Genomic DNA, 9187 nt, shown 5'->3' with positions numbered 1-9187 from the left:
GCAAATATATCATTCTGAAGCCCAAGAGAAACGCTGAATGAAATGATTACTTTCTGGTACCTTCTTCCCTTCCTGCTCACCACAGAATAATCTCTTCAGTCCCATTAAATCCCTCAGTCACTTCAACCATTAGTTCCACTGCTTTTCCATACCTGAACAAATGGTTTTCTATTTAAATCCTGTTCAATTGATTTTATCTTAAATGAGAGGTTCTCAGCTCTGACTACATGTCAAAATCACCTGGGGAGATTAAAAATTACTGATGTCAGGGTCCTATCCAAAACTAATTAAATTAGAACCTCTCAGCATAATGCTTGGGCACTGGTATTATTTAAATTCTCTTAGAGATTCAAATGTGTGCTTAAAATTGAAGACCAATTTCCTAAATCCTTGCATGGACCTGGTTCTTAATTATGCCTCCAAATAAAGACCCTATCCTTACCTAGGAGAAACTGGCCATTGACCTTCATCCCATCCTTTGGGAATGGAAATATAGCATCACATATTCTGAATTTGAGGACATTCCCTTCCCATATACCAATTCTTCCCAAAAGAATTGCCCCATTTTCTGCTCCCAATGCCAATTAAATGGATTGAGCTGTCTATACACAGTCATGCCAGGCAGGAGCTCGCTTTAGTGGGGAAGATGAGTGGGTCTGTGTTATTAAGAACAGAAGCAACACTCTCTGACTGCAACTGATACTTTGATCTCAAGTTGGTAGACGGCTTAGAAGAAGCTGAATTACTAGGACAAAGTATTCCTGCTTGAATAAATCTACGATAACCTCTTTGGCTCCAAGTATTCTTGCTGCCTTCTGGACATCCTTGTACTATTCCATGTCTATTCTAAGGTGATGCTGTCACATTTTTTGCAGAGCAGTCTTTTCAAATGCAATTCCATGCAGAAGCCGCATACAGAGCTGGATAAAAGTACAGTTGCTCTAGCTGAAGCAGAGATGTGGGAGTTTCCACTCCAGGCTCTTAGCTCCTCCTCAACTACCTGGAGGAGCTTCTCCTGAGCTCTCCAGCTTCCAGGAACACAGATTGAAAATCACCACATTAGGATGACAGCAGCAATATCAAAAGCCAACAGGCAAACAATAACACTAGAACAGAATTACTACACTCTCATTGAGTAGTCAAGGATACAGAAGTCAACACTCTCAGGAAGAATTCAAAGTGTGGAGGAAGGAAAGGAAACAAGAGTAAGAAAAATAGAGAGTAACCAGGATAATGAGATTTTTAAAATGACACTGTGGGAGATACAGTTGAAAGAAATAGCAATGTTTAGCCTAGAGAGAAGGAATGTGATAACTTTCTTCAAATATTTTTAGGACTGTCTCATGTAAGCAGGAGTGAAGTAGTTCTGTGTGTTTGCAGGAAATAGAACATACGCCATTGAGTGGGTAGCAGTCTTAGGGTAAAAGCTTTTGGCTCAATCTAAGTAAGTTTCTTTTTTTTGAGACGGAGTTTCGCTCTTGTTACCCAGGCTGGAGTGCAATGGCGCGATCTCAGCTCACCGCAACCTCCGCCTCCTGGGTTCAGACAATTCTCCTGCCTCAGCCTCCCGAGTAGCTGGGTTTACAGGTACGCGCCACCATGCCCAGCTAATTTTTTGTATTTTTAGTAGAGATGGGGTTTCACCATGTTGACCAGGATGGTCTCGATCTCTTGACCTCGTGATCCACCCGCCTCGGCCTCCCAAAGTGCTGGGATTACAGGCTTGAGCCACCGCACCTGGCCTAATCTAAGTAAGTTTCTAATGTCATAATGGGCCACCTAAAGAGATAGTAAATTCCCAGTCCTTGGAGATGTTGAGTTATTGATTAGAGGACAAAGTCACTTATTGACTCCTTTTTTTATTTCTCTCTTCCTCATGTTAAAGAAAATAAATAAATAATTGATAGATACTAGTATTAATAGCTGGGTGATGAAATAATCTGTATAACAAATCCCCATGACACATTTACCTATGTAACAAATCTGTTCATCCACCACATGTATGCCTGAACTTAAAAGTTTAAAAATTATTCATGACACTTGATAAAACATGGTAAAGTATCATTTGATCCAGCAATCCCATTGCGTATATACCCAAAGGATTATAAATCATTCTATTATAAAGACACATGTACACGTATGCTTATTGTGACACTGTTCACAATAGCAAAGACTTGGAACCAACCCAAATGCCCATCAGTGATAGACTGGATAAAGAAAATGTGGCACATATAGACCATGGAATACTATGCAGCCATAAAAAAGGATGAGTTCATATCTTTTGCAGGGACATGGATGAAGCTGGAAACTATCATTCTCAGCAAACTGACACAAGAACAGAAAACAAAAGATTGCATGTTCTCACTAATAAGTGGGTGTTAAACAATGAGAACACATGGACACAGGGAGGGGAGGAACATCACACACTGCAGCTTTTTTGGGAGTGGGAGGATAGGGGAGGGAAAGCATTAGGAGAAATACCTAATGTAGAAGATGGGGTGATGAATGCAGCAAACCACCATGGCACATGTAAACCTATATAACAAACGTGCACATTCTGCATATGCACCCCAGAACTTAAAGTATAATAATAATTTTAAAAAGCATGGTAAAGTAGACTTTATTCAGGACCACTGATATAGGTACAGGGACCATTTCAATCAGGTTTTGCAGTATGGTAGAGAGACTGGGCTTACTTTTGAGTATAATAAGGAAAAGCGGGAATTTGGAGTGAAGGAGCAGGGTGAAGTCCATTGGATGGAAAATTACTAAGAGGAATATCAAGGGAAAGAAGGTTTATGGCCAAATCAACCTAACAGGATTCTTGCTGAAGACAGGCCAGGGTGATCAGATATCACATGATAGATAGGAGAGATTGAGGAACTTGATAGATATTGAGGATGATCAGATATCAAGAATGGGGGATTCTGGCTAAAATGACTTAGCAGGCTTTTTACTAGAACTGGACTCCACAAAAAAGTCCAAAGCAAACCAAAATTGGGCCTAATAAAAAAGATTGCTCAGAAGAGCTTGAGTATAGTTTGGTCAAGGAGACAATCTTTGTTACTCACATGCTTGAGCTCAATACTTACACTAATTTAAGTAAAATTATATCTTTCATCCAAAAAATTAAAATTTGAATACCTGCTCTATGCCCCATGAGTTGTTCCTAACTGCAGTGTTGACAGAGAGCTATATCACAATTATCAGTGAAATATGTCACAAGATGCTGATTTCTATAAATAAACTACTAAAGCTTACAAATGATTTGCTTTAACATTATTTTTAATCTAGAATGCATTCAATGCCATATCTATACCACAGTTGCTTTCATTCTGTATTCTGTGATGCATATTTGAGTGGGAGAAAGGTACAAGTTATTAGCTAAAGCATTTCAAGTTAATTATAATCTTTGTCATATCAAATTTCAGTTATGGCCTGGAATAATTTGACTGATAATGATCTATCACGGAGAAGTGTGGCAAGATACATGATCACCTCTATCTGTGTTGCCTTTGTTTCACTTTCCTGCAAATGTTTTTGTGTTTCTTCAAATTCTTAAAAGCTCCATGGGATGTGTCCATCTGTTATAAGAGATACCTTGGACAAGAACTATAGGGTCCCTGCCTTTACCAGACTAGAAAGTGTAGTGAAGTTGACAGAGCTTAGGTCCTAGACACAGCTGAATGTGATGATAGTGCTGCCATTGCCGGGCACGGTGGCTCACGCCTGTAATCCTAGCACTTTGGGAGGCTGAGGTGGGTGGATCACCTGAGGTCAGGAGTTCAAGACCAGCCTGGCCATCATGGTGAAACCCCATCTTTGTTAAAAGAAATATGTGTGTTTTTAAAAAAAAACTCTCTAAAAACAAACTAAGAAGAAGAAGAAGAAAAAAGATAGTGCTGCCATTTTCTAACTCTGCCTCCTGTGGCATGTCACTTAACCTTTCTAGGCATTGGCTTCCTCAGCTGTGAAAGGAAATACTAACTTCATTACAAGGTTATCACAAGGTTATCAGGAGAGTAAGAGACAACAAACATACATTGTTAAGTGCCATTTGTTTAAAAAAAATATAGATAGTGAATATGATAGTGGTTATCCTTATTAATAGTATTTGCTTTTTTATTTTTTAATTTATTATTATTTTTTAAGATGGAGTTTCACCATGTTGGTCAGGCTGGTCTTGAACTCCCAACCTCAGGTGATCCGCCCACCTTGGCCTCCAAAGTGCTTGGATTACAGGCGTGAGCCACCACGCCCGACCATTAATAGCATTTGAACAGAATAAGAGGTAATGTCCTATTCCACTGAGTTCAGATTTCTTCTTCTAATATCAGCGCATACTCATAGTTCTGGGGAAAGTAATTCCATAGAGAAATGACTATTTTTGTGAGGAAATATTGTCTTCTGAGCTACTTAGTTTATTTTGTTTGTTTATTTTCTTGTGAGACTTTACTATTTCAAAGCAAAATCTAAATTTGAATACTAGATGCAGCTACTAAGAAGTTATCAGCAAAACACAGAGCTGCAGACAATATTCTTTTGAGTGTTTTCTTACACATCATTTTTAATGCTGAACAGTGGCTGGCAATACTAGGCCTGGTTGGTGAGACTTACAGGTAATTAAAGGGCTTTGAAAGGATTTGACTATTTTTACATGCACTAATTTTATGCATTTCTATAAAATGTAACTGACATGAGCAAGCTTCACTGGACTGTGAAGACCAGGTGGGAAATTTGTTAATGTCCATCTTATTACTGCTCTGAATTTCACCCAATCCCTTTGTACCCCAGCAACAGGGCTGGCACAAAAGTGAGGCAAAGAAGGTGCTTAGGGTGCCAAGAATGCCCTTTTACAAATGAAAATTTTCAATAGTTGGAAATTATAACCATATGTGTAGCTGCTACTTAGAGTAACCTAATATTTTAATGGAGAAGAAGTATTTTTTGAACTCTGTTAAGAATTATTTGAGAGCCACAGGCTGATCTGAGGATTTCAAAGCTGTTCCCATGCTAAACACTTTCAGAGCCCAGTGAGAAGATACCCTGCTGGGATCTGGTAATTATCTATCTATCTATCTATCTATCATCTATCTATCTATCTATCTATCTATCTATCTATCTATCTATCTATCTAATCTCTCTCTCTTTGTCTCCCCAATTAATCAATCTCTATTTATTTATTCATTTTTGAGACAGGGTTTCACTCTGTTTCCCAGGCTGGAGGACAGTGTTGTGATCATAGCTCACTGCAACTTTGAAACTCTGGGCTCAAGCAATCCTCCTGCCTCACCTGCCTTGTAGCTGGGACTACAGGTGCATGCCACCATGCCAAGCTAATCTTTTTATTTTGTAGAAATGGGGGTCTTGCTGTGTTGTTCAGTCTTGTCTTAAACGCCTAGGCTCAAGTGATCCTCTTGCCTTGGCATCCCAAAGTGCTGGGCTTACAGGTGTGAACTACCATGCCTCCTGAATCATATTTATCTGTTTATCTGTCACAATCTTGCCTGTCAGCGTTACCTCATCAATTTAACCCATAAGTCAAGGTATTGATAGAGGTAGGAGAGAGGCCAATGCCTAGGCAGATAGGGGCAGGTCCCCAGTGAAACTCCACCTCCAAGTCAAATACAGTTTAGAGCCTGAAAGCCAAGCTACAAGTTAAATCCATGAATTAGATTGAGGACCTGTCTTCTCATTTGGTGCACTTTCCTCTGATTGATCTCTACCCTTCACCTGTTTTACATATATCTACCCTTCCCTAATTGTTTCTGTACACTGTTGTGCCAATCTTTGAGTGGTGCCTTTGTTTTAACCCTTTTTGCATAGTCACAAACCAATCAGCACACACTCCCCATTCTGTGCCTATAAAAACCCTGAACTCAGTCACACTTTGAAACTGCCCACCTCTGGGTGGTGGGGGGACTGCCTGCCTTCAGGCAGGCAAGAGAGATGACCTGATCTTCCCATCCCCTCTCCGCTGAGAGCTGTTTCATTGCTTAATAAAATTCTCCACCCTCATCACCCTTCAATTGTCAGTGTGACCTCATTCTTCTTGGATGCAGGGCAAAAATTTGGTATCCGCTGAACATGGGAGCTGAGTGCTCAGTTGTGATGACCACAGGAGCTGTGGGCTGGAGTGCAAGCCAGATGTGACCCGGTGGGCTGAGTAGATGGGGCACCCCCTGCTGTGAACCTGGCAAAGGGGCTGAAAAAAATCTTGCATCGTTTCTGGGGGCTTGTCTGGGATTTGTTGCAAGGGTGAGTGAATGTGAAACCTGCTACTCCCACCAAACTCTCATTCTTGGGTGTTGGGAATAGTGGTTTTGTTTCCTTTCACGAAAGTCCAACTGTGCATAGAAATGGAAGGCTGTCCTGGGGCAAGCTGAGGCTACTCTTCAATGTTATCCAAAGGCCTGTGGATTGACTCCAGTCTTAGACTGCTTGATAGGGTGTCGGCCAAGACCTCCAGTCTTTTCTATGGCATATTCCTTCTTTCTTTCATAGTCCTGATGGTTCCTATCTCTTCTTTTATAATGTTAAGGGTGTTGTTGCAAACTACAGAGATATTACTAGGTATACTGGGCATTTGGCTCAGTTATCAAAAATGTAGTTCAGAACAATGGGGTTTCTGTCCATTCTTAGAAACAGGGAGGAGGCATCAATTAAGAGCCTTTTCCCTGTTGAAGGAGCCTATTTGCATAAGAGCAAGAGGCTTTTGCCCCAGGCACTTTCCCCTCGCTGCACTTAAGTTGTTTTATTTCTTTTCTCCATCATGTCAGGAGTTAACATAGCCCTGTGAATACAAGGAACTTTTCTATGCAGTAGATTTTTTTCCTTTTAGAAGGCATCTTATTAGGCCAGGTTCCCTTTCTCTCCCTTGTTTGAGCAGAACCTGGTTCCACAAGCTTCTCCTTAGTACTCTACTTATAATAAGGAAGCAACAGAGGAGTGCTCCCACTCGGCTGGCTGCAAGTTTGGTGAGGGCCACCTGGGACTTAATTTAATGAAGCCATGCACCCTTCTGAGGCATCTTTTTGTTCCAAACCCAATTCCAAGCTTTAGGTTGAAGCCCTAGAAAGGAAAACTGGATCTGAGGGATCACGAGGCAGGCAACAATGAAAGTTAAGGGGCACAGCATAGGTGATCATGACTAATTCCTGCCAATTAGGCACACCCCCTTTCATGGATGGAGGTCACGCATGTATCCATAGCATAGATGAAATGACTGACAGCAGGGAGGCTAGGCTAGCACGTAGGTGAGTGCAGATAATTCCTACCCTCTAGGACTCCCTGTTACATGGGTGAAAGCCACATTGGCACTCATGGGCAGCACCTGCCAAGGTCACTGGGACTCAGGGATATAAGGACAGAAGAAAATAAGAGGATACCTTTTTTTCACTCCCTCACATACTCCAGGTATTTGCTAGGAAGAGAAAGGAACTAAGGGATGCCTTTTTCTCCTCTTTCCAGATGGCTAACCAATCATCTTTAGTCTGTGTGTCTCTCAAATGCATTCTGAATCACTGGGATGCCTTTGAAAAAAGAAAACCAATTTCTTTTTCCTGTTTCCTCTTCTGTCCTCTCTTCATGGATGAATAATTGTGTCTCCATACCACAGGACATTCCCTTCTGTGAAAAGTTTAATTTCCACAAATTTTAAATCACTTGGCTTAAAAAAAAATGTACTGGGAAGACATTTTAACTCTAATTGAGCAATCTCTTGAGGAAGGCCAACGTTTATAGTATGCAAATAACCTATTTGTCTGCTCCCTCTTTATACAACCCCAGCGTCATAAGGGCTTTATAGCTCGGGGGAACGGGACCCTGAAGGCTGACATGCTGGCAAAAGAGTAAAAGTTTTTTTTGTTTTTTGTTTTTTTTTAACCACTCAGTCTTCCAGCTTTTCTCTCTCTCTGTACAAACTGAATGATTGAATGATAAAAATCACTGTTTGTATCCTCTGAAATGTTTTGATTAACAGAAAAAGGATTTGTGAGGCTAGTCTTAAGCTGTAGTGAATTTGTTGTACTTTGTGGTAAGAATTTGTCTTTCTGTATCTTTCTATCAGAAAGAGGGGTAGCTTAGGATAGAATGTGGGTTTAGGACCCCATAAGCCCACTGTTCAAGCCAGCCTGGCAAACTGGTCAATAATAAACTTTGCTATAGGTCTCTGAAGAAAAAGAGGTTTCCATTTTGTTTTATGTACTTGGGAGCTTGACCTTGTAATCATGTGGCAGTACTTTCTTTTGGTCTATGCCATTTTACAGTGGTGACACAGGGTTAATCCTGGCTTAGGGAATGAGTACTTTCTGGTTAATATCTGTGACTTTTACCATTTGCTTATTCTCTTCCCCTCCATGAACAACTTCCATAAGAGCTTCCTTTCTTAAATCTTCCTTTCTCTGAGTTACCTTTAAAGATTCTATATTTTGTAAAAACTGTTTACCACCTCTTTGAAAGTACGTTATACACTCATGGTTAAGTGATAAACTTAGTTGACGTTTGTTGGTTTCACTCGTGAGGTTACTTCTGGTAAAGTTTATAAGCCAGAAATATGGGGCATTTGATGTGGCTAAAGTCAGGTAATAAGGGATTTAAAAGAGTTATTTTTTAAAAGAGTGTATGGTTAAAAGTCAGCTTAATTAAAAGTGGATATCCAAGCTATAGTTATATTTGAAAGGCCTTTATGTCTTTTTTTTCTCTCTCTCCTCTTGGATCTTGCTTTACTGGAAAAAGTTTCTTTTCTTCTCAGTTAACTGAATTATTTTTCTCCACTCTTAATGCATGCATGACAGGCCCTGAGATAACTTCTGAGAGCCTGGGACTGCTTGGGAAGAACAGAGGAGGAACCACAAACCTTGTTTGGGAAAAACCTCTGTTTCTTCATGGAACCCCAAGAATTAAAAGCAGTTAGATACCTCTCAAAATCTGTTTTTGTCTTTCAGTTATATGTGCTTATTAGGCCCTAGAACCTGTATGTTTTCCTAGCCCTGTTTCTAGGAAGGGCTCCACCAGGAGTCTAATAATCCAATGAGGAGATTAGCAAATGAAAAATCTTACAACTACTGGATCTTCTTCCCTCTGTCTGTGTATATGTGTTATGTGTGTGATGTCTATTTTAAAAAAAAGAGCTTTAATTAGATGGCTTAGACAAAAACAATCACTCAGATCAAATATTTTTAAAGGA

This window comes from Callithrix jacchus, chromosome 14 (assembly GCF_049354715.1).
Source record: "Callithrix jacchus isolate 240 chromosome 14, calJac240_pri, whole genome shotgun sequence".
Lineage (NCBI taxonomy): Eukaryota > Metazoa > Chordata > Mammalia > Primates > Cebidae > Callithrix > Callithrix jacchus.
The sequence above is the reverse complement of the archived record's forward strand: the minus strand, read 5'-3'. Positions refer to the sequence as shown.